Raw genomic sequence first — 26,495 nt, 5'->3', positions numbered from 1 at the left:
TTAAGAGGAGATGGGGAGGGTTAGGGGCAATCCCCCCCCCAATCCCTGCAACTGGCTGAACAGCTTATCCATTTTTTCCCATTCTCTAACCCCACAACAGCACATCCTTTGCTACCTTTATGGCATGGAGAAAGCACCAGTGGGGGAAGGTTTAAAAAAGAGAGAGGCACTAAGGGTGCTTTCTGTCTCTCTCCTCTCCGCCCAGCACTGGTGTTTTGGTCAGATTTAGGTTGTTAACGTTATCACAAAATGTGTACATGTATTGCAAATATATAAGGTGGTTAAAAGGAGAAAAGAATATGTAACAATGCTAATTACTATACTGTTAATAGTATGGACATTTACCAGGTTCTGTACTCCTGCTCCATGGTATCCGGGACTGATGCCACTGCTTCATCGGCCATTGAGCAGAGAAACTACTATTCACTCTGCTTCCTGATCCAGCCCCTCCTCTCCCGTCATTTCCCGGGGGGGGGGGGGGGGGGGGGGGAAGGTGCTGATACTAAGTACTCGCACAAAAAAATAACCTTGAGTAACAATAGCCAAGAAACTGCAAAACTGCAAAACAAAGCAACTTTCTGCTTTGCTTGAAATCTTATTGTGCTGTACTTACCACTGGTGTATAAAAGGTTGCATTAGGTCCAGTTAAAAGATTGCAGTTTGCTGAAATGGGTTTTAATTATAATTGTTATAAGTTGTGAAAATGCTAAACTTCTCTGTGGAGCTGCACTTTGCCAAATAAGAGACTCAAGTTTGAGTTCGAGCTTTGGCTACTGTGCCTCATACTGACCCAGGCTTTCAGAATGGGGTTAATTAGAGTCTACTTTCAGAATGCTCAGGGAAGGGAGGATATGTCCTCTTACCTGCTCCAGCGGCTCCGATCGTTGCGAGGCCTGCGCAGCCGGCGCCGAGGCCCACCGGGGTAAGGCCTGATCGCACCCCTGCCCCACGGCAGCCCCCAGCGCCGACCACGAGGCACCGAGCCGCGACCCGAGGCGCCTCCCTCAGCCCTCCTCCGGGCCGGAAGCAGCCAATCAGCCCCACCACCAGCCGCCAATAGCAGCAGGGCCAGGAGCCCTTTAAATCCACCGCGGCGGCGAAAACCCGGCCTCTTACCTGCTCCAGCGGCTCCGATCGTTGCGAGGCCTGCGCAGCCGGCGCCGAGGCCCACCGGGGTAAGGCCTGATCGCACCCCTGCCCCACGGCAGCCCCCAGCGCCGACCACGAGGCACCGAGCCGTGACCCGAGGCGCCTCCCTCAGCCCTCCTCCGGGCCGGAAGCAGCCAATCAGCCCCACCACCAGCCGCCAATAGCAGCAGGGCCAGGAGCCCTTTAAATCCACCGCGGCGGCGAAAACCCGGCCTCTTACCTGCTCCAGCGGCTCCGATCGTTGCGAGGCCTGCGCAGCCGGCGCCGAGGCCCACCGGGGTAAGGCCTGATCGCACCCCTGCCCCACGGCAGCCCCCAGCGCCGACCACGAGGCACCGAGCCGTGACCCGAGGCGCCTCCCTCAGCCCTCCTCCGGGCCGGAAGCAGCCAATCAGCCCCACCACCAGCCGCCAATAGCAGCAGGGCCAGGAGCCTTTAAATCCACCGCGGCGGCGAAAACCCGGCCTCTTACCTGCTCCAGTGGCTCCGATCGTTGCGAGGCCTGCGCAGCCGGCGCCGAGGCCCACCGGGATAAGGCCTGATCGCACCCCTGCCCCACGGCAGCCCCCAGCGCCGACCACGAGGCACCGAGCCGCGACCCGAGGCGCCTCCCTCAGCCCTCCTCCGGGCCGGAAGCAGCCAATCAGCCCCACCACCAGCCGCCAATAGCAGCAGGGCCAGGAGCCCTTTAAATCCACCGCGGCGGCGAAAACCCGGCCTCTTACCTGCTCCAGCGGCTCCGATCGTTGCGAGGCCTGCGCAGCCGGCGCCGAGGCCCACCGGGGTAAGGCCTGATCGCACCCCTGCCCCACGGCAGCCCCCAGCGCCGACCACGAGGCACCGAGCCGCGACCCGAGGCGCCTCCCTCAGCCCTCCTCCGGGCCGGAAGCAGCCAATCAGCCCCACCACCAGCCGCCAATAGCAGCAGGGCCAGGAGCCCTTTAAATCCAACGCGACGCCTAGGCGTCGCACGCCGAAGGAGCACGACAAAGGGGCTGGCCCCTTTGTGCGCCCCTTAGTGCAGCCCAGAAGAGCAGCCCAGAAGCCAGGTCTCAATCACAGCTGGGTCTTAAGGTAAGCCCGAAAGACTCTCAGCTAGCGGCAGCGAAAACAGGCCCTCTCAGCAGACCTAACCTAATAGCCGTAGACGAACCCACAGTGCCAGACCCACCACCCTCTTCCTGACACCTATAGACTAGAGGACACTGCAACTACTGTTCCAACCATTGTCTAACAGCCACCCATCAGTCATCAGAGAAGCTACCAGCCCTCCGTCACCCCAACCACAACTTCGGATTCCAAGTAAGGATACAATTCAACACACCACCACCGTATCATGCACCCTATACCTATACCAACTATCCAGTACACACCTAAACCCAAATCCAATAAACCCAGGATTCTAGGCATACGACATCAGAGATTGATTCCAATCATGATCTCCCCCATGACCCAAACGCTAGGATTAACATTATTCACGCTCACACTATTCAACGCCCAATCGATCACAAAAAAACTACACCTCCTCAACGACCATCTGACAGACAACAACCCCGATATTTGCGCCATCACAGAAACATGGCTGAAACCCACAGACACAGTCCTACTAAACCAGCTACCCAACCATCTTTATGACGTTCATTCAATCCCTAGAATCAAAAAAAGGGGTGGAGGGATCCTTCTAGCCACAAAAAAGGGCCTAGGGCTCTCACTCCAATTATCTACCACAATAAACAAGACTGAAATTGCCTTCTTCAATTCGGACCATCTACAAATAGCTTTAGTCTACTCACCACCTGGAACTTTAGACACGGACCCTTCACCTCTAATTGAGTTCACAACAAAACATTGCAAACAGGATAAACCAGCTATTCTGATGGGAGACTTCAACTTACATGTAAATAACACACCACTAACTCATAACTGTGATATCCTTCTCTCAGCTCTCAACCACTTAGGCTTCAACCAGATAGTCAAAGATCCCACGCACAAAGCAGGACACACACTTGACCTGATCTTTCTCAACAACGGCATATCACCAACCAATAACCCTACCTGCGTCCCAGTCCCTTGGTCGGACCACCACGTCATCTCGGCAGAACTTCAAATTTCAGACCAGCCTCGTCCCATATATCCAGTAACCACTATACGTTACAGGAAACCCTGCCCCATAGACAATCTTAGTAACATACTTTCCACAGAACTCGACCGACTGGATTTAACAGATGCATCCTCAGCTATTACCCTCCTGGCTCAATATTACAAACAAGATTGCCGATCTTACCTGTCCCGCTACCACCAAATCCTTAAAACCACCCCAAGCAAAAAGACAACCGTGGTACACTCCAACACTCAAAACCCTCAAACAAGAACTCCGGAAAAAAGAAAACAGCTGGCGCAAATCTCCGTCCATCATCACAACGCGAATTTACAAATCCCATCTTAACACATACAGATTAGCCATCCTAAAAGCCAAAAAAGACTTCTTTGCAAAAAAAATTCACAACTTTGCACTGGACCCAAAAGCTCTATTCTCATTTGTATCTTCCCTAACAAAACCTACTCCTCCTAGCATTCCAGATGAACTAGCAGCCAACAAAGCTGAGGAACTAGCAATTTACTTTGACAAAAAGATCACCAACCTCCTCAAGCCTATCCTTACCCAACAAAAAACAGTACTACAGCTGACAACCACACCATTTATCAAAGAATACAGCCTTTCATCGTTCGAAACTCCTTCATCATTAGAAATCGAACTTATCCTCAAGAAGCTCAAACCATCTTCCCATCCTATGGATACTATACCCTCCAATCTTCTCCTAGCGACCCCAAACACCATTTCTAAACCCATATCAGACATCATCAACTGCTCCTTAATACAAGGAAAGGTCCCAGACCAACTCAAAATAGCAGTTTTGAAACCGTTACTAAAAAAACCAAACCTTTCAACGGATGACCCTGCAAATTTCCGACCTATCGCTAACCTTCCCCTTATTTCAAGAGTGATGGAAAGATTCGTCAACAAACAATTGTCGGAATACCTGGAGGATAACAACATTCTCTCCCCTTTCCAATTCGGCTTCAGGAAATCACAAAACACTGAAGCACTCCTAACATCGTTATCCGACACCATACTTCTTAATCTGGAAAAAAAACAACCTTACCTCCTTGCTCTTCTTGACCTATCCGCCGCATTCGACACAGTTAACCATACCATACTACTCGAGCGACTATCCGACATTGGAATTCAAGGAGAAGCACATAGCTGGTTCCAATCGTTCCTGGAAAATAGATTCTACAAAGTAAAAATCAACAATGAAGAATCGCAACCCATCAAATCAACTCGAGGAGTACCACAAGGATCATCTCTCTCTCCTACGCTATTCAATATTTACTTGCTCCCACTCTGCCACTTACTCTCTAACCTCAAGCTAAAACACTATATTTTCGCTGATGACATTCAGATTCTCATGCCCATCACAGAATCACTACAAAAAACTTGGGCGCATTGGAATATCTGCTTACAAACCATCAACTCTCTCCTATCCAGCTTGAACCTCATACTTAACCCAAACAAGACAGAAATCCTCATCATCTCACCAGACGAAAATCACACCCTTACCAACTTTCAAAGCGTAACTCAATTCTCAAATCCAATCACTAACCTCTCCACCTCCGTCAGAGACCTGGGGGTGCGTCTTGACAACAAATTTAACCTAAAATCCTTTATAACCAACACAACTAAAGAATGCTATTACAAACTCCAAGTGCTGAAAAATCTCAAACCTCTTCTTCACTTCAGCGACTTCCGACTAGTAGTCCAGTCTTTAATTCTGTCTAAGCTGGACTACTGCAACTCTCTACTGCTAGGTCTCCCAGCTTTATCCACCAGACCATTACAGATGGTGCAGAATGCAGCAGCAAGGCTACTCACCAACACTAATAAAAGAGCCCACATAACACCTATTCTTCACAGCCTACACTGGCTTCCTATAAAAGCTAGAATCACCTACAAGACTCTATCAATGATCCACAAGGACATAATGGGCATCGCCCACCTAAATCTAAATTCGCTTCTCCGCCTTCACACATCTCAAAGACCCATCAGGCACAACTACAAAGGTTCCTTATATGCTCCCCCGATCAAAACCACATTAACAAAACGAGCACTCTCAACAGCCGGACCCACACTCTGGAACTCACTACCGCCAGATCTACGCCAAGAGACCTGCCATCTAACTTTTAAGAAAAATCTAAAAACGTGGCTTTTCAGGCAAACATATACAGAATCACAAGTTTACTTAGACACCGGCCAAAAGAAAAATAGCTCAACACCAGATCCAGTTTCACCTTTACCCCCCTTCAAGACTCAACTACGTCGGATCTGAACTTCTCACCTTAAAGACTTCTTAAAGACTTCTTCTCTGATTCATCTGTCTTCCTTAACTCATGGATTTCTCGCATACTTTGCACATCAACATGGTCTGTGTACCCTCAAATCTCAATTTAGTCTACCCTTTAATTTTTTTCTAGATATTTATTCTCGCTATAATCATGCCGAGCATTCACCTACGTCCTGTTGACGAGTTACTATTATTATTATTATTATTATTATCTATGTAATATTTAATTTAATCTATTATTAATATCCATATGTTATAGGTTATATGCTAAATGCAATATGTTATACGTTATATGTTAAGAAACGCTGTTCCATGTAACGCCTTTTGTGCGAAAGTTTTGTTATATGTAAACCGACCTGATTCGATACTTGTATTGAGAATGTCGGTATATAAAAATCCGAAATAAATAAATAAATAAATATGTTAAAGTAGTGCAAACCGCAGGCTACGTGTGAGAATGCATCTTCTGCCAGCCCACCCTAAAGTTCAGGTGGCTTTTGGCTGTGCAGCAGAATGAAAGTAAAATGAAAGGAAATTGTGCTATTGCGAAGACCTTTGGTGTGGGAGATTTGGTACTCCTTGGGGAATTCTGCTCAAAAAAAATTTAAAATTCGCTCTCAAAAACTTAAAATTTTATATTGGTCAAAATAACAATTTATATGACAGTCTTTAATTATATTTTAAATTAATACAGAAAAAAGTTATTACTTAAAGATGCAGAATTTTTAAATATTTTGAGCAGAATTTCCCTAGAAATTCACTGTAAGTGTCCCTTCCACTCACTGTTCCTACTCCCCTGGCCACTTTGCCCTCTCAGGCCCCAACTCCTTCAGCTGCCAGTATCTCTCCTCTCCACCTCTAGGCTCAACCCCTTCCACTCTATCGCCAGTCCCAGAGTTTGACCCCGTTCTCAGTACTGCCCCTCACACAGGCTCCCTCTGTCCCTCCCTCTAATATACATACTCACACCCTCATACAGGCTCCCTCACTCTCAAACACACACATCCCCTCATACAGGGCCTTCTCTCTTGCATACACACCCACACAAGCTCACTTTCTCTCTCACACATACACCCTCACACAGGCTACCTAGGTCTCTCTCTCTCAAACCCCTTCACGCCGTCACTTTCACACATACACAATCCCTTCACACAGGATAGCCATCTCACATATACATGATCCCTTTTTCATAGACACCAGTTCCCAATCTCTCTCTTACATTCCTTCCCAATCTCCTCATAAAGGCTTCCTCTCTCTGGCACCCACACTCAAGCACCGCCTTCCCGCTCTCTCTCACACCCTCTGCTCTCTCACACCCCCCCTGCTTACCCTCTCTGCTATCTCACCTTCCCTTCTTTCACACCCTTCTCTCACACCCCCCTGCTCTCTCCTCCTCCTCCTCTCACCCCTCCTCTCTCTCCTCTCTCTCTCACTCCTTCCCCTCTCTCCTCTCTCTCACCACCTCCCCTCACACACACACCTTTGTACACACATTCACTCTCACCGGGGCCTTCATGTACACTGCGAGTGGAGTGCATCCCACGTCCCGCTGGGGCTTTCATCTCCACCACGAAGGGCACACGCTCTGTTCATGGCACACCAGGGCCTTCATCTTCGCCATGGATGGTGCACCAGGGCCTTCATCTTTGCTGCAAATGGCACGCGCTCCGTTCACTGCATGCCAGGGTTTCCTCTGCCATTTTCTGCACAGAATTTGGCAATTCTGTGCAAATTCTGTGCTCCACAGTAGCACAGAATTCCCCCAGGACTAATTTGGATAGAGGTACTGCAGGAAAGGATTCTGCAGTCACAGCATTAATAATGGCTCTGTACCATAGAGGATCCAACACAATAAGAACATAAGAGCATAAGAAAATGCCATACTGGGTCAGACCAAAGGTCCATCAAGCCCAGCATCCTGTTTCCAACAGTGGCCAATCCAGGCCACAAGTACTCAGCAGCCTTCCAAAGAATAGATCCATTTCTTGCTCAGAACCAGGGATAAGCAGTGACTTGTAATAATTGTTCCTTGTTTACCTGTTTCACCCAAGATTTTATACACCTCAATCACTTCTCCTCTGCTATCTTTGCCAGACTAAAGAGCCCTAACCTGTTTAGCCTTTCTTGCCCTTCTCCGTACCTTTTATAGTACTGTAATCTTTTTTTTTTTTTTTTTTGTCATTTGACTATAACTTCACACAGTATTCAAGGTGCAGATGCTGCATGGATCGATAGGCACTATGATATCCTCTGTTCTATTTTTTGTTTCTTTCCTAATAATCCCTAACATTCTATTTGGGGTTGTTTTTTTTTTTTTTTTAAATGCTGCCACTCACTGGGCCAAAGATTTGAAAGTATTGTCCACAGTGACCCAAAGATCTGTTTCCTGGGTGGTGACACTAATATGGAACCCAGCATTTTGTAGCTATAGTTTAGATCATTCTTCCCTATATGTATCACTTTGCACTTATCAGTATTAAATTTCACTTACCTTTTAGACATCCAATTCCCCAGTCTCACAAAGGCCTTGTGCAATTTCATACAATTGGCTTATGATCTAACAGTTTTGAATAATTTTGTTCATACGCAAATGTGATCATTTTACTCCATTTTACAGATCATTTGTAAATACATTAAAAAGCACTGGTCCTAGTACAGAATCCTGGGTCATTCTACTATTTTAACTTTCTGGATTGAGAAAAATGACCCAGTCAGTCCTACTCTGTTTCCTGTCCTTTAGCCAGTTACTAATCCACAATAGGACATTACCTTTGGTCCCATGACTTTTTCATGTCCTGATGAGTCTCTCATGAGACTGTTTCAACTGATTCACCTTAGTCCATATGTTAACCTTTTTAAAAAAAAAAAACAAACAATAGTTTTCTAAGACAAGATTTTCCTTTGCTAAATCAGTTTGCTCTGCTTATTAGTCTGTCTCTATCCAGAGGGCCAGTAATTTTGTTCAGGGTAGCTTCTACTATTTTGCTTGGCATCGGTGTCAGTGCCTGTATTTTCCCGGATCACCCTGCAGCCCTTTTTTTAAAAATGGGTGATATGTCGGTCACCCTCCAATCCTCAGTTGTAGCTGATTTGAATGAGAAGTTAAGAGATTACTAGTAATGTCTGCAGTTTTGTTTTTGAGTTCTTTTACTACTCTGTTTTATAACTGCTCCAGATTATTTAGTTTGTTAATTGCACTCTTACATCTTCCCAGTTCATTGATTTTATTTGGTTTCTCTGGATCATCACCCTTGAAGAATTTTTCTGACAAAGGAATCTTCCCCAGTATCTTCCTCACTAAAGACCAAAGCAAAGAATTCATTTAGTTTTTCTGCTCTTTTCCAGGCACCCCTTACCCCTTAGTGTAATGTAGCAGTCCAATTCCCTCACAGGCTTCTTGCTTTGAATATACTGGAAAAAGCTTTTGAATTTTTGCTTGTATAGCGAGCTTCTTTTCAAATTGGCCTGCCTTATTAATGTATTACGTTTCTTGCCAGTGCTGATGCTTTTTCCTATTTTCTTCATTGGCTCCACCTTCCAGTTTTTGAAAATGTCCTTCTGGTTTTAATAGTCTTTTCGCCTCACCTACAGGCCGATACAGTAAAAGTCGTGGGAGAGCGGGCGAGCGCACAGGCCACTCTCCTGTGCGCGCAATTTAGTATTCAAATGAGGGCTAGGGACACTAACAGGCCCCTAGCGCCTCTTTTTTGACAGGAGCGGCTGTCAGCGGGTTTGACAGCCGACGCTCAATTTTTCCGGCGTCTGTTCTCAAACCCGCTGACAGCCACGGGTTCGGAAACCAGACACCGGAAAAATTGAGCGTCCGGTTTTCAACCCACGAGTCGCGGGATGATTTTACATTTTTTTTTATTTTAAATTATTTTTTACTTTTGGGACCTCCGACTTAATATCGCCAAGATATTAAGTCGGAGGGTGTACAGAAAAGCAGTTTTTACTGCTTTACTGTGCACTTTCCCAGTGCCGAGAGAAATTAACGCCTACCTTTGGGTAGACGCTAATTTCTGAAAGTAAAATGTACGGTTTGGCTGCACATTTTACTTACTGAATCGCGCAGGAATAACTAATAGGGCCATCAACATGCATTTGCATGTTGCGGGCGCTATTAAGTTTCGGGGGGGGGGGGGGGGGGGGTTTGGCTGCGCATTTTTGACGCGCTATTACCCCTTACTGAATAAGGGGTAAAGTTAGCGTGTCAAACGCGCGTCCAAGCACGGGGTAACAGTGCGCTCCATCTGGCAGTTGTTTGGTATTTTTTTTTTCCTGCCTCTTTTAATGCATGGAATATATTTTAATTTGGGCTTTCAAAATGGTGTTTTTAAATGGCATCCATGCCGCATGCAGAATTTTAACCTTTGCACCTTGCTCATTTTTTTTTCTAAATTGCCTTATTTTATTGTCTCCCTTAAAGTTAATTGCTACTGTAGTAGTTTTCATTTATGTTCTCTCTATTCAGTGACTGTTAAATTTGATTGCGTGATTAGTGCTGTTGCCAAGTGGCCCCACCACCTTTACCTTAAGCACCAGATCCTGTTGCAGTGAGGATTCGATGTAAAGTAGTTCTTCTCTTATCTGATCCAGGACCAGCCTATGAAGTAGCCACTTATGGCATCTAGAAACTTTATCGCCCTAGCACCTTCACATTTACTCAGTCAATGCTGAGATAATTGAAATCTCTATTACTGCATCGCCTAATTTGTTAGCTTTTCTAATTTCTATTAACATTTCACTCTGTCTCTTTACCCTGGCCAGCAGATGGTAGTACACCCTCAGTGCTACTCTTCCCCGTCATACATGGAATTTCTGTCCATAGATTCTACAGCGCATTTTGTTTTCTTGCAGGACTTTTTTCCTGTTTGACTCTGTCATCCCTAACGTACAGCACCACCCCTCTGCCAGTTTGACCTGGTCTAAAATTTATACCCTGGTATCAGTGTATCTTGGCTAGCCTCCTTCCGCCAGGTCTCTGAGATGCCGGTTATGTCTATCTTCGCTCAGTGCCATTCATTTCAACTCTTCAGTCTTATTTGTTAGATTTCTAGTATTCACGTATAGACAAGTCGGTTTGTTTTTAAATTTTATTTGCAACCTAGCAGTTGAAATTTAGTGGTTTGAAATTATTTGTCTGCTGTTTATTTAAATGCATCTGGGCTACTTCTGCCTATATCACAACCTCTGTATCAAGATATTCTAACCTCCTTGCTATGCCAATATTCCTTGATACTTCACTTCAAACCATGCGCACCTTAGCGACTGTCTGCTTTCCCCCATGATTTAGTTTAAAAGCTGCCTTCTGCTAGTAGACCAACACATGTTGTCTTAAAGTTTTTCATAATGCCTCCCTCCTCCCAGGATCCCTTTTACTGTTCCTCTTCCCTCTGTCATCTTGTTGGTTTGTTGCCATAGAGGCAGCATCTTTATGCTGGAGGCCTCTATTCTGCATGTAAGTAGGCTGCATTTTTTTTTTTTTTACAGTGCAGCTGAGGCTTATTTAAAGAACTGTGGTTATTGCCCGGTGAATCTGATAGACTACATCACAACCTGTATTGGATCACTGGACTGTGATGCTGCAGCCACTTTTTTTACTCTGGTTTTCCTTCAGTTATGAAACAGATGATATAAATATCAGGGTGAGAATGCCAGAGATCATAAGGTCTGAGGCTCTGGGCCTCAGATAACAGATGCTGGCTAGCTTGGTGATCCCAGATGTTCATTTTTTTTTTTTTTTTTTTTTAAGGGAAAAGACCATTTGGGGGCAGGTAAGAGCTTGTGGTTTATTTTAGTCATTTATTAACTTATGACATTCTGCTTTTTGCCATGAATTGGTCTCAGAGCAGATTACAATAATACATAGGTAGGTCTTCAGCAGAAGCAGTACTAGTGGTGGCTTTAGAGCCTGTGACAGAGGAGATCAGCTGCTGCTGCTACTACTAAACATAGGAGGAAAGGGTAGGAGAAGTGAGAAGCAGCTGCAGAGGAGGGGATGGAGGGAGAAGTGTCTGTGGAGGGAGCTGATTGCAGAGGAATAAAGAAGTGGTTGCAGAGTGATGGAAGCAAAAATTGGACAGAGAAAAGATGAAGGAAGGTTGGTCTAGGAAAGATGAAAGGGCGAGTTTCCAGGGAACAGAAGAAAAGGTCGGAGGAGTTTAAAAAGAAAAAACAAGAATAAAGGAAATAATTTACTAGACACAGGAGACTGAATAGAGATGGTGAATAAATCATCATACAGAGGTTAGAAAAAGGTGTGCATTTAATCGACATGTGACTGTTTCTGTATAGGGAGTATCATCCCTGAAGGATAGCATAATTGGGCACATGAAAACAGTTCTAAATAGGATTTACAGGCTTAATGGGATGACCGTATGCTTATTTTTATAATTTTTAATTTATTTATATTCTGCTTTTTGTCACTTCAAAAACATTCAGGTGCTATAGTTATTTCCCTGTCCCCAGAGGGTTTTATAATCTAAGAAGCTTGAATCTGAGGCAACGGAGGGTGAAGTGACCTGCTCAAGGTCACAGAGCAGCAGTAGGATTTGAACCCTGGCTTCCCTGGTTCATAGCCCACCGCTCTAACTACTAGGCTGCTCCTGTGTCTTCAGCAAATATGTGCAGCATTTTCTTGAAAAGGGCTAAGTAACCATAAAGGGAAGATGTGAATAGCAAGATTGTGTGGGTAGAGGTTAGATATAGCTTTAATATCGGTGATTAATATCCTAGTGGACACAGGCTATGACTTCATTGCAGTATCAACTATAAGGCAGTGGTGTGTGTGGGATCTCTGGCTGCGTACTGGGGTGAGTTTCCTTTTTTTCTTTGAGGCATGCTTGCTTGATGGGGGGGCACCTTTTGAAGGTAAATGTCTTTTTGGCTCACGGCTGGCATAAAAGATCTAGCAGACAGAGACTGTTGCTTGAGAGGCCCTTTCTTTATGGATTCTTTCAAAGGGACTACAGGACATGGTTTAATTTCAAACTCTGAAGTAACTTCCTGCTTCTTTTCAGAATCAAGGGAAGAAGAGAGCAGGCTAGGGCCAGAAAAGTGAACGGGGCTCCTGACTCTCCTTGCCTAAGGTGGGAATGGGATATTGAGGCTTTCTGGGGAAGACGGTTCAGTTTTTACTAGACCGTCTGGAATGCATTAGTATGAGCTAGGTGGATGTCAAGTATAATAAAAAACAAACAAAAAAAACTCAGTTATAGGACAGTTTTTATATGGAGCTGTGCATTTATTCAGTGCTATATATGTCTAGCAGTACCGGTATTATAGAAATAAGTTATAGCAATGTTTTTTTTTCTTTTTTTTAAATCCTGCCCAGCCCAAGGATTTTGTGTTTCACTCTAGAGTCCCCAAAGAAAAGAAGCTAGACATCATGAGGCAGACAATGCATCTTTTAAACAAAGGAGCAGTACCGGTGACGGAGAGCTTTTAAAACATCTACTCAAATTATTTTCTGATGCTGAAGAAGTCGAGGGTTTTGCCCAGTGCTAACGTCAGAACAGTCCCTGTGTCTATTAGGCTTCATGTTGGTGGCAACAGAGAGCGTACTGTGAGTCAGGTTGCATGTGTCGTCATCGCGACATCGGTGAAAGCTTGGGACGCTGCTGAGAAGGGGGATACGATACTGCGTTTTCAGCCCCCCCCCACACGGTGGATTTGGAGAAAAGAGAGGCTCTTATTGAGAGAAAACTGGATATTCATTTTAACAGATGGGAGCTGCTTTGAATGTTTTTAGTTCAAGGAGTTTGGTGTTAGAGAGAGAGTTGCCCATGAACGTTGTGGAAATTAGAGCAGTGTGGCGTGCTCTGACAGCCTTCCATCAAAGGATTGTACAAAAACACCCAAAATCAGACAATTTTGTAACAGGTAGTGCACTGAAAGTTAGGAAAGGAGTCCAGATATGAGGCTAGAGTCCTCAAAGGTCGTGTTGTGGGCAGAGAGACAGTTTCTCAGTTTAATAGCAGCAAGAGTAACAGGTGAGATGACTCCACAAATAGGACTGCTGAGTGGGCACGGCCTTATTTATTTAAAATTATTTTTGTACCGCCTTATCCTTGAGACAGGTTACTTGGGAGTTAAAGCTGGAGGTCTTTCAGTCCGTAGGCCAGAGGATATGGTGCTTCAATGGTAGATCTCGTGGTGTTTCGCTTTAACAGAAAGGTTTCCAGCTTTTCGGCAAACACCTGGGAGGGTAGGGGCTGGGGCTGTGCTCAGGAATGGAGCAAATCTCACTTCTCTACATTTTCCTCCATGGTCTGTGACGAGAAAGGTAAGGAAAAAGGGGGGGGGGGGGGGGGGGTCATTCTCAGATTGCCCACATTGGAACAAGGACTGTGCGTCCTTTGTGACCTGTGGGATTTGCACCAGTTTTTAATGTGAAAGTACGCATGCACCTTTGCTTGAGACTTGGCCCAGGTGCAAAGTATGTGCAGTCGCTCTACCTGCTTTTTGAGGGTAGACTTTTTTGCTGGAAAAGTACATGCAATGATTTAAAAATGCTATCTGTGTGTACCTCGCCCTTCTCCCCCGCCCTCAATCCTAAACATGCCTCTGGGAATGCCGCCTCAGTGTCTGGCTTTTTTTTTTTTTTTTTAAGTTACATTGAAGGAACGCAGTTTTCAAACAAATGATTAACATGGGTAAAACACATTTTTTTTTTTTAAACCTACATAAATATTTCAAAATTATCTTCTAAAAGCACAGCAATCGGACTCTATAATCCAAGAGCAAGAACTGGCTGAGGAAGTGTTTGCGTAGATCATGACCATAGTGACCCACGGAAATGCCAAAACAAAAAAAAAAGTTATAGTCGCAGGAGAGAAGCAGGCTGTGTGGGACCTGATGCACTAATGCAGCAGTGGCCATGAGACAGCCACTTATGGTTTTTCCTCTCTGATAGGGAAGGTGCTTTGAAGAATTGCAGGTCCTGGAAGGGGTAGTGCTAGTGGCTCCAGATTGTATTTACTTATTTTTATTTTATGTTTAACTTTATTGTGAACCGTTTGGATAATTAGTTTGTACATGCGGTATATCAAATTTAATAAATAATTGGGCAAGGAGGCTGAAGTATGTGGACCTGATCAGGTTCTGGAAAACGGAACTGCTCAGGTTAACCACATCAAAGGCCTACTGCATCAGGGTCCAGGGGTCCTGGTTGTTTATTTATTTATTTATTTAAAGGCTTTTATATACCGGAGTTCATGCACTTGTGCATACCACTTCGGTTTACACAGAACAAGGAACAGAAAATTACATCAAACAGATTGAACAATTAAACAAATATACAATTACATCCAACAATTGGGTATAAATAACATGGCTAACTTAGTAGGAACTTAGAGTTTGAGGTAAAGGAGAGAAATAGTACCAAGTGGTAACAGAACAATGTTAATGGCTAAATAATAAATATAAATAGTAAATACAAATTCTTATAATAAATACAGGTGTTTACAGATTACAGTCTTCATGAAAAGTTTACGTCTACAGAAAAGGGTTAAGTAATAAGAACTGGCGGTTATTTCTATAGGAGTGAAGACTTCAAAAACTGAGGTTACATCTGGATTAAGAGGTATTGGTGTAGCATGCTCAAATATTTAATGATTTGGAATTGTGAGACCAAGGATAAAATTAGGAGTTGTTTGATATGATTATAAAAGCGAGAATGATTCAAGTTCTGGGATGTGGTTCTGAGCTAGACCTTTAAGTGTAGGCTTTTGTAAAGAGCCAGGTCTTGAGTTTCTTTTTGAATGTTCGAGTACACGTTTCGAGGCGAATGTCCGTGGGGAGGGCATTCCAATGAAGGGGGCTGGCAGTCGAGAATGCACGTTTCTTGAGTGAGGACTTGGCTGAAGGTACGTGTAAGGTGCCTAAGTATCTGTTTCTGATTGGTCTTGAAGACTCGTGTAGGCGAAGTGGAAGGCTTAGATCTAGCGACGTTTGTGAATGGATGTTCTTGTGTGTTATAGTTAGCACTTTGAAAATGATTCTGGATCTGATGGGGAGCCAGTGTAAGTGTTTTAGTATGGGTGTTATGTGTTCACTTCTGCTGGTGTTAGTAAGAATCCTTGCGGCGGAGTTCTGCAACATTTGTAGAGGTTTTGTGGTTATGGTTGGAAGGTCTATAAGCAGAGAGTTGCAGTAATCGATCTTGGAAAATAGTATTGTTTGGAGGACTGTTCTGAAGTCCTGAAAATGCAGGAGAGGTTTCAGCTTTTTCAGAATATGTAGTTTATAATAGCATTCTTTCGTTGTGTTCTTGACAAATTCTTTGAGGTTCAGCCTTTTGTCTAAGGTGACCCCCAGGTCTCTTACTTGAGTGGAATTGATCATTGGTGATGAGGTTAGGTTGTTGGTAGGCTGAAGGTTCTCATCTGGAGTGATAAGCAAAAGTTCTGTTTTTGACGTATTAAGTACTAGGTTAAGGCTAGATAGGAGTGAGTTTATGGACTGTAGACAATTGTTCCAGAAGTTGATGGTGCTGGAGATGGAGTCAGTGATTGGCAGCAGAATCTGAACATCGTCTGCGTATATGAAGTGTGTGACCTTAAGACTTGAGAGTAGATGACATAGGGGGAGAAGATAGATGTTAAAGAGGGTGGGGGAGAGAGAGGATCCTTGGGGAACTCCGAAAGAGGATTTGACCGGGAGGGAGTCCTTGTTGCTGATTCTGACCTTGAAAGTCCTATTGTGTAGGAAGGATCTGAACCATTCCAGGGCTGATCCTGAGATGCCTATGTCTGAGAGCCGGTCGATCAGGATAGAGTGTTTTACGGTATCAAACGCAGCTGATAGGTCGAGGAGAATCAGGAGGTATGGGGTCTTTTTCTCCAGACCTACGAGGACTCTGTCAGTTAGAGAGGTTAGGAGGGATTCCGTACTAAGGGATTTGCGGAATCCGAATTGGGCTGTTGTGAGTATTTTATGCTCTTCTAGGTATTCAGATAACTGTTTGTTGACTATCCTCTCCATAAGTTTGGCTACAAATGGAAGGTTAGCTATGGGGCAAAAATTAGCTGGGTCTGTAGGGTCCAAGTTGGGTTTTTTGAGGAGAGGTTTGAGGGTGGCTAGTTTCAGGATGTCTGGTACTAGTCCTTGGGTTAGCGAGCTATTAATTATCTCTGCTAAGGGCTTCGCTATGATGTTCGGGATGGTGAGTAGGAGTTTAGAAGGGATGGAATCTGTCGGGTGAGTGGAGGGTTTCATCTTTTTGAGAGTCATTTCGATTTCAAGTGAGGAGATAGGTTCGAATGAATCAAGGTTTATGTTCTGGTTGCGTGAAGGAGTGATGATAGAAGGAGGTACTGTGTTACTGGTTGCCAGAGGGGCCATTAGCTTGAGAATTTTGTTTTCAAAAAATTGAGCAAGCTCTGTGCATCTTGATTGTGCTTGATCATCTGGGATAGTTGGTGAGGTGGTTTTTGTGAGCTCTGAGACATATGTGAACAGTGCTTTGGGATCAAAGGAAAAATTGTGAATTTTGTGGGCATAAAAATCTCTCTTTGTGCGAAGGATGTTGTTTCTGTAGTTGTGCATGAGGGTTTTGTACTCATTCAGTGTAGTGTTGGAAGGATTTCTCCGCCATGCGTGTTCTTTTTTTCTCAATTCTAATTTGATGGTTTTTAGTTCCTGCGTGAACCATGGTTTTTTGGTTTTGCAGGCTGGGTTGATCTCTTTGGTTTTTTGAGGGCAAAGTTTTTCTGCCACCTTGTTCGTAATGTTGTGCCATGACGAGGTGGCTGTTTCTGCGTCTGAAAGGTCAAGATTGGCGAGTTCCGAAGATAGGAGAGAGGTGAGGTCCTCTCTAGAGCATGAGTTCCTGTAGTGAATTGTGGTTTTGGTGTTTGGAGATATGGGGTTGTCCTTGATACAGAGATTAGTTGTTATCATCAGGTGATCTGACCATGGGATAGGGGAGCATTGTGGTGGGGAAGATTGTGAAAGGCCTGAGTTGATGAATATAAGGTCCAGAGTGTGCCCTGCTCTGTGCGTGGGACCTTTAACAATTTGAGAGAAGCCCATAGCCTTAAAAGAAGATAGTAGCATATCGCAATTGGCGGATAAAGGGATCACGTCTGTGTGAATGTTAAAGTCTCCTAGGATGACAGCTGGGGTGTCATTTTTTAGGTGTTTGGCGATGAGTTCAATGAGTGGTGATGGATCTGAATCCAGGAGACCGGGAGGGGCATATATTAAACAAATTTGGAGCTGTTTAGAGCTGAAGAGGGCAAATTCCAGTCGAGAGGAGTGAATAGTGGTCTGTAGGGTTAGTCTGAGCTCCTTCTTTGCAGCTAAGCAAAGTCCTCCCCCTCTTTTTTTGGGTCTGGGTATGGAGTAGATGTCGTAGATGTGAATGGGTAGTTGGTTAATTAGAGGTAGGTCTGTGGGTTTCAACCATGTTTCTGTCATAGCACATATATCCGGTTGTGTGTCCTGGAGATAGTCATTGATTATGTGAGTTTTTTTTGAGATTGATTGAGCGTTAAAGAGTGTTAGAGAGAATAAGGATAGTCCGAGGAATTGGGTGAGAGGGGTTGTCATTATTGGTATCAGACGTTTGTGTTGGAAGACTGAATGGTTGGCTGGTTTTATCCGGTTGTTGTAGAGGTTTTTGATGATTGGGATAGGGAAAATGAGCATGGCTGAGGTCCCAGAAAATTGAGGCTGTACAAGCAGGTGTGTGCACAGTGGTTGAGATGAGGGCACTTGGAATGCTGTTTGGACGCAATGCTGTTCCCACTACTTTCCCACTACTTTCCCACTACTTTCTTACAGCCTGGCTCTTGAGTGGACGAGATTGCGCAAGCGAGGCTGCTCAAGAACAGTGATATTGATGCTACTTAAAGCAAGAAAGGTATCCATGTCCCTGGCTTATATAAGCGTATGGAGAATTTTTGAGGCTTCCTGTTGAGAGAGGTGTCTTTCACCTTTTAAAACAGAACTGGAATTCCTTCAAGATGGATTGGACAAACGATTAGTCCTAAATTCTTTCAAGGTACAAGTGGCAGCCATAGCCTGCATAGCCACTGGTCCCAGCATGGCATCTGAATTTAATTCTCAAAGTTTTGGCAGCAGTGCAGTTTGAGCCTATATAGAGAGCATCACTTCAAGATCTTAATCTGAAGGTTGTGTTCCTGCTGGCCCTATGTTCAGCCTGAAGAATTTCAGAGCTTCAGGTGTTATCTTGCAGGGTGCTGCGACAGTCACTGCCCGACACCCTCACTCTGCCCTCTTTACCTCTGTGGCGACTCCCTCCAGGTCTGAAGGACGACTGGCTGCCGCAGCGTCTCCCTGCCGTCTCTCTCCGGCGTCCCCGGGCCGGTTCGACGCTGCAGATCCACCATGTTGCCTGAAGCCTAGGGCGCGCACGCTCCGAGTGAAATACCAGCAAGGGCACGAACCTCAGGGGCATCCCCCTGAGATGACGTCATCCGCTTCCGCTATTTAAAGGTCTCTGATATTGCTACTAGTTGAGTTAGCAAGTGACAGGGCTAAGGTTCAGATTGGGTTCCCTGCCTAAGCTACTCTGCCTCCTCGGACTTACCAGAGGTACCCGCTCCTCGGGGGCCTTTCTCTCTCTCTTTGCCTTTCAGGTTACAGACAGGAACTGGTACTCGCTCCTCGACTATCTACTGATTCTCTTCTGCCTGGAAGTCATCATTATCTACATCATTGTGAGTTACCATCGCTCTTTCAGAGCTTTCCCTGGAGCCAAGTACTCACTCCTCGAGGGCCTATCCTTTCCTGAGCTCCCTGAGATCAATTTGTGAGTGTTGTCATCTAGTTCTGTTCATGAACTCTGCATACCCTGCCTACTCACTGTCTACAGTTTCTCAACAGCTCAGCCTTCCAGGGATCGCTGTTACAGTACCTGAGGGACTTCAGCCCTGCCGGGCACTTCAGCTCACTACTGCCACCTCTGGTGGTTTCAAGACCTGTTTAATAAAAGAACTAGTGTGTGTCTGTCTCCATACTTTAAGCCTAGCCGGTGGTCCCTCTCAGGATCTTCCCCCAGGGGCGTGGTCATCTGCCACCTGCCCAAGGATCCACTTACTACTATCTCCGGCAGCTTATAACAGATTGCTAAGTCCGCCTACGGAATACATCAGATTGACACCCCTATCTGATTGCTCCTCCCATCAGCATGGGCGGCTAAGTGCGAGAAGCATTTTTTTTTCTGTGGATTGGGTTGGTTTGGGACTGGGCGGCTAAATTTCGTCTCTGTCTGCTGGGGCTTGGATTGGGTTGGTTTGGGACTGTAGGAGAGCCATCCACTTCCTGGTACTTGTAATTTCAAACGTCATTTGAAATGACAGGTACCAGCGCACCCAGGATACTGTATAGGAGGTGTATAGCGCCTATACAGTAAAATGGATTGCGCTTCATGGACGCGCGTTGGACGCGGCTTGCATTTGCATGCCATTTAAATATAGTATCGAGCGATAGGTGAGCCGAACTGTGTGTGCGGCAAACGCAGGTGCACCGGGCACTAACGCACCTCTTTCTACCGCCCCTTACTGTATCGGCTCGACACTGAGTAACATCGCGTGAAGGTGTGGTGGTGGTGTTTTGTTTTTTTGTTTTTTTTTTGAGCAAAGGAGCCATCACAGAGCACTGTGACTGGTGCTTAAATTTTGTATATATTTTTCCACTGCTGAAAAACTGTGACCCATCCTTTGAGAGCTCACTCGAGCTATGACAACTTCTCAGGCAAAGGGTAGATAAGTTGTGACCAACATTTACAGACGCCATTTCAAAGTCAAGAAAGAGAGACACATTTACTAAACATAGCATTGATAGATGGACATTCACAAATTGTGTGCAGAAAAATAGCTTGATAAGCTGTGTTTAATCTACCACAGTAGGGCATTGCTGAGAGAGGACTACACACGGTACAGACTGGCTAAGACATGATAGAAGAACATAAGAACAAAAGATATGACATACGTGGTCAGACCAAGGGTCCATCAAGCCCAGTATCCTGTTTCTAACAGTGGCCAATCCAAGTCACATGTACCTGGCAAGTGCTCAAACAAATAGATCTTAAGGTACTAATGCTGGTAACAAGCAGTGGCTATTCCTTATTAGAACATAAGAACATAAGAAATTGCCATGCTGGGTCAGACCAAGGGTCCATCAAGCCCAGCATCCTGTTTCCAACAGAGGCAAAACCAGGCCACAAGAACTTGGCAATTACCCAAACACTAAGAAGATCCCATGCTACTGATGCAATTAAATGCAGTGGCTATTCCCTAAGTAAACTTGATTAATAGCCATTAATGGACTTCTCCTCCAAGAATTTATCCAAACCTTTTTTGAACCCAGCTACACTAACTGCACTAACCACATCCTCTGGCAACAAATTCCAGAGCTTTATTGTGCGTTGAGTGAAAAAGAATTTTCTCCGATTAGACCTAAATGTGCTACTTGCTAACTTCAGGGAATGCCCCCTAGTCCTTCTATTATTCAAAAGTGTAAATAACCAATTCGCATCTGCTCGTTCAAGACTTCTCATGATATTAAAGACCTCTATCATATTCCCCCTCAGCTGTCTCTTCTCCAAGCTGAACAGCCCTAACCCCTTCAGCCTTTCCTCATAGTGGAGCTGTTCCATCCCCTTTATCATTTTGGTTGCCCTTCTCTGTACCTTCTCCATCGCAACTATATCTTTTTTGAGATGCGGCGACCAGAATTGTACACAGTATTCAAGGTGCGGTCTCACCATGGAGCAATATAGAGGCATTATGACATTTTCTGTTTTATTAACCATTCCCTTCCTAATAATTCCTAACATTCTGTTTGCTTTTTTGACTGCTGCAGCACACTGAGCCGACGATTTTAAAGTATTATACACTATGATACCTAGATCTTTTTCTTGGGTGGTAGCTCCTAATATGGAACCTAACATCGTGTAACTACAGCAAGGGTTATTTTTCCCTATATGCAACACCTTGCATTTGTCCACATTAAATTTCATCTGCCATTTGGTTGCCCAATTTTCCAGTCTTGCAAGGTCCTCCTGTAATGTATCACAATCCGCTTGTGATTTAACTACTCTGAATAATTTTGTATCATCCGCAAATTTGATAGCCTCACTTGTCGTATTCCTTTCAGATCATTTATATATATTGAAAAGCACCGGTCCAAGTTCAGATCCCTGAGGCACTCCACTGTTTACCTTTTTCCACTGAGAAAATTGACCATTTAATCCTACTCTCTGTTTCCTGACCTTTAACCAGTTTGTAATCCACGAAAGGACATCGCCTCTTATCCCATGACTTTTTAGTTTTCTTAGAAGCCTCTCATGAGGGACTTTGTCAAACGCCTTCTGAAACCGGTTCACCTTTATCCACATGTTTATTAACCCCTTCAAAAAAAATGAAGCAGGTTTGTTAGGCAAGACTTCCCTTGGGTAAATCCATGTTTATTTATTTCAAAATTTTTCTATACCGTCGTTAAGTTAGGTAACCATCACAACGGTTTACATGTTGACTGAGCTCCATTAAACCATGTCTTTCTATATGCTGTATGGTTTTGATCTTAAGAATAGTTTCCACTATTTTATAGATGTCTCCTCCAGGAACGTATCCAAACCTTTTTAAACCCAGCTACACCAACTGCCTTAACCACATCCACTAGCAACAAATTCCAGAGCTTAATCTTGCATTGAGTGAAAGAATTTTCACCGATTTGTTTTAAATGTGCTACTTGCTAACTTCATGGGGGTGACCCCTAGTATTTCTATTATCTGAAAGAGTAAATAACCGATTCACATTTACCTGTTCAAGTCCTTTGATTTTGTTGACCTCTTTCATATCCCCCCCTCAGCTGTCTCTCTTCTCCAAGCTGAACAGCCCTAACCTATTTAACCTTTCCTATTAGGGAAGCTGTCATCCCCTTTTTCATTTTTTGTCTCCCTTCTCTGTACTTTCTCCAGTGCAATTTTATCTTTTTTGAGATGTGGCAACCAGAATTGCACACAATATTCAAGGTGCGGTTTCACCATGGAGCGGAGTGATACATAGGCATTATGACATCCACCGTTTTATTCGCAATTCCCCTTCTAATAATTGCCTAACATTGTTTGCTTTTTTTTACCTCCACAGCACTCTGTGCCAGGAATTTCAATATGTTATCCACTATGACACCTAGATCTTTCCTGGGTGGTAGCTCCTAATATGGAACCTAACATCATGTAACTACTGCAAGGGATATTTTTCCCTATAAGCACCACCTTGCACTTGTCCACTTTAAATTTCATCTGCTATTTGCTCGCCCAATCTTTCAGCCTCACAAGGTCGTCCTGCAATTTATCACAATCTACTGCCAAATTTTGTTTTTGCTAGTCTTTTGCCAATCTGAACTAAATCTGCCCTGGTAAAGGTAGAAATGAGAGAGAGCGTGGATTTGGTACATGTATGGAAATGGGCTTATGCTCATATATTTTAACCTGTCAGTCTCTGTATTCTTGTACTTAAAGTATTGCCGAGAAAGTGTTTGGTCTGAGAGAAGAGGAGCAGCAGAAGGGATTAAAAGGGCATCACGGGAATGTTTCCTAACAAGACTGGCACTGAGCTGGCAGGTGCCGCTGTATCTTAAATGTTATAGAGCCTAACAGAAGGAGAAATAGCAGGGAAGAGAAATTGCTCATCTGTGTTTGTGTTCCAGCTGAAGAATGGAATTAATGTTAGTAGTGTGACAGATTGTAGCAGAGAATGATCTCCTTCTAAAACATTGTGTTTGGCCTTTTAGACAATAAAACAGTGAGATGACTTTGAAGGTGTTTCTATTTCAGTAACATTTTTTTTTTATGCTTATGTAAATGGAACGTGAAACCTAATAGCCATTTCTGGAAATCACTTTGTTCTGATTGAGAGAAAATTGTCAGCCCATTAGCTTTTATCGTATTGTAAAATTCCACTCTTCTCCCACTCCTTTCTTGGACAGACATCTGCTCTAAAGCTCTCTCTGACGCTGTGGTAACTGCCTTCATTTAAAGAGAACACCTCAGAATGCACAGACTTATAGTTTGCACATTTAAGCATTAAAGCAGAAATTTTTGAAATGTAGAGGACTATATATATATTTTTTTCAATATTTCTTGTGAAGTCTTGACTGCGAGTTAACTTTACTTCCACCTCTGGGGCTGGAGATAAATTCCCGGTGTTAAGTGTGCGTTGGGCGCCCTGCTTTTGGGCGTACTTTCCTGCCTCGGGTGGTAATTAATAATAGCCTCATCTACATGGAATGTATATGCGGTAGGCGCTAGTTGGTCCACGTTTGTTAGCGGTAATCCCCTTTATTGCATTGGATGCTAGTCTAGTGTGCCCAAAATGTGCGTCCAACTGCAAATAAACCTTTGCACTAGGCTGGGTGCACTTTATATTGCATTGGCCTGTCAGTAACCAGTCATCTGATAAGAGTTCAGGTGTGTTTTGACTAACATTTTTCAGTATTTTCTCATTGTTCCTATCTGAATATTAAAACAATTTCTTTTTTCAAGTCTTCTGCTTGGTTTTTAATATATAATTCATGCACCTTGGACCTGGATTTTTTTTGAGGTAAAAATGGAATATAAATGCTAAACTATTAATTTTTTTTCAAACATCTTTATTGAATTTTTAAACTTTTCACAGAGTAACAAATAGTTATCTGTCCATTCTGTAATACATTTTAAGACAAATACAGTCACAACATTTGTAAAGATTCAGAGTAAGGCTGTACATATGCTGACTGAATCAGGAACACAGAGAACTAGGAATTTTTTTGACAGATGGTTTACTCTATGCTTCCCTTCTGCTTCCCCGCCTCCCCCCCCCCCCCCCCCACTCGCATCCTTATTTCACCTTAAAAAATATTTGTTACTATTTGTTACTCTGTGAAAAGTTTAAAAATGCAATAAAGATGTTTGAAAAAAATTTAGTTTGGCCTTTATATTCCATTTTTACCTCATAGACAAAGGGGGAGGGGTTAAAAAAAAAAGACTGAAAAATAGGAGTGATCATATGGTTAGTATCATACTGAGTTTTCCCAAGGTCTTCTTTTTCTTGAAATTATGCAAAAACTCTCATCAGGGTAAGTTCATCTAAAGCAGGGATGGCAAACTCCAGTCCTCGAGGGCTGCAAACAGGCCAGGTTTTCAGGATATCCACAATGAATATGCATGAGAAAGATCTGCCTGCACTTCCTCCACTGGATGCAAATCTTTCTCATGTGTGCTCATTGTGGATATCCTGAAAACCTGGCCTGTTTGCAGCCCTCGAGGACTGGAGTTCGCCATCCCTGATCTAAAGAGTTTCAGGTTATTTGTAAGGTGGTACTTCTGTAGAGGTACAGCTCTGAGGTGAAAGTCTCGAAATTTGGCCCAGGTCAGCATCATTTTGGCATATTGTCTTGGAGTCAGCCACAGCAATTATGTATTTAAATGTGAAGAGAATCAGCATTTTTTGAAACCAATGGTCAATCTTCGACCCTGTTTCACCAGCCCATCCTATAAGAATGACTTTTTTCCCTATTAGACTAGCTTTCTGTATGAAAACCAAAGCTCCTCTGACTTTTTTCAAGGAGGGACCCTCGACCCCTGCTGAATATTCACAAGTTGGGGTTACTTGGGAGATCCATCCCTAAGATGGTGTTGCACCTGTGCTGAACTTGTTTCCAAAATCGATATATAATAGGACATGACCAGAAACAGCGAACATAGGTGCCTACCTCTTGCTTGCATTTATTACAGATATTAGAGGGGGTAATGTTGGCTGCAAAGGCTTTAACTGGAGAGCAAAAGAATTCTCAAGAACTTACATTGCATTTCCCGTAGGGTGACATTCCCAATGATGGGTTTGATCATGACAAAACAGGCTTTGAATTCTGAAAATGATAGATGAAAATCTGACCAGTTTTGCCACTTGTTAAAGACATGGAGCAAACCTTCTTCTTTAGACTATATGGAGCAGCTTAGAAAATTTAGATATGAGTCTTACTTTTCCCTTTATTAAAAATAGTGGAGATTAGAGCAACTGTGGTTTTGGAAGGCTGAAAGGCAGCAAAGTGTTCTTTAATAAAGTGATTTGTTTGCAGCTAAGCAAATAAATCAGTAGAGGAGATAGAAAAAGCATTTTGTAATTCAGAAAACATAGTTATTTTGTGGTTGGGGAAAAGAGGAGTTAGATAAAGATTAGTGGTTAATCCACTTGTGAAAATTGGAGTCTTCCAACCCTGGTGCAAAGATTTCATTATCTGTAATATGTTAATAAAAAAAAAAAGTCTTTTGGGGTGTTGCTCTAGGGTACACAGAAAGTACCAAGCCTTCCTACAGATGGCCACTAATATTTGTTTCTGCAATAGGTCTGGAAGTTTGAGTCTCTAGTTGTATCCAAGGATTTAAGGAGCGCACATTAAACCATTCTAACAAGTGTTGAGTAGGTGTATAGTGTGAAATCTTGGATATCCTTAATATACCGGAGGGTACAAGCTAGATTATACTGTCTCCATTTGGGACACCCAAGGCCCCCCCCTGTTCCACCGACTATCAATGTACTCGATGCCTTCTCTCCTTTCCATCCTTCCAAAAGAAGCTGTATAAGTGCCTCTCTATCAATTTACAGTCTTGGTTACTAAGCCACAAACGAGCCATCTGAAATATATAAAGCCAATTTGGATCCTTCCTGTCAAAGATAGGGGAAGACTTTTCCAGTAAGACAGTTTTTGCCATGTACTGTAAGAGTGGGGTGATGTTAGCCACATAAAAAGTGTCTAAATCAAGTGGTATTTTCACCCCTATATACTTCATAGAGGTCGTGACCCACCTGAGAGGAACATCCTCTGTCCAGCTTGGACAAACTTTCCACACAAGTCTAGGGCTTCCGATTTATCTTGATTTTTAGTCCCGCAAATTTGCCAAATTGGTCTTGTAAGGCCAACAACGAGTCT

At 43.8% G+C, this 26,495-nt stretch overlaps 1 protein-coding gene across 6 annotated transcripts in view; it reads left to right on the top strand.

Moving 5' to 3' along the window:
* Nucleotides 1–26,495, top strand: part of ANKRD17 (ankyrin repeat domain 17) — a 488,939-nt gene that overhangs the window by 113,151 nt on the left and 349,293 nt on the right. The window lies entirely within an intron of this gene.

The sequence above is a fragment of the Rhinatrema bivittatum genome, chromosome 1 (assembly GCF_901001135.1).
Source record: "Rhinatrema bivittatum chromosome 1, aRhiBiv1.1, whole genome shotgun sequence".
Classification (NCBI taxonomy): Eukaryota; Metazoa; Chordata; class Amphibia; order Gymnophiona; family Rhinatrematidae; genus Rhinatrema; species Rhinatrema bivittatum.
Note: the sequence above shows the minus strand (reverse complement) of the source record. Positions and strands in the feature narration are given on the sequence as shown.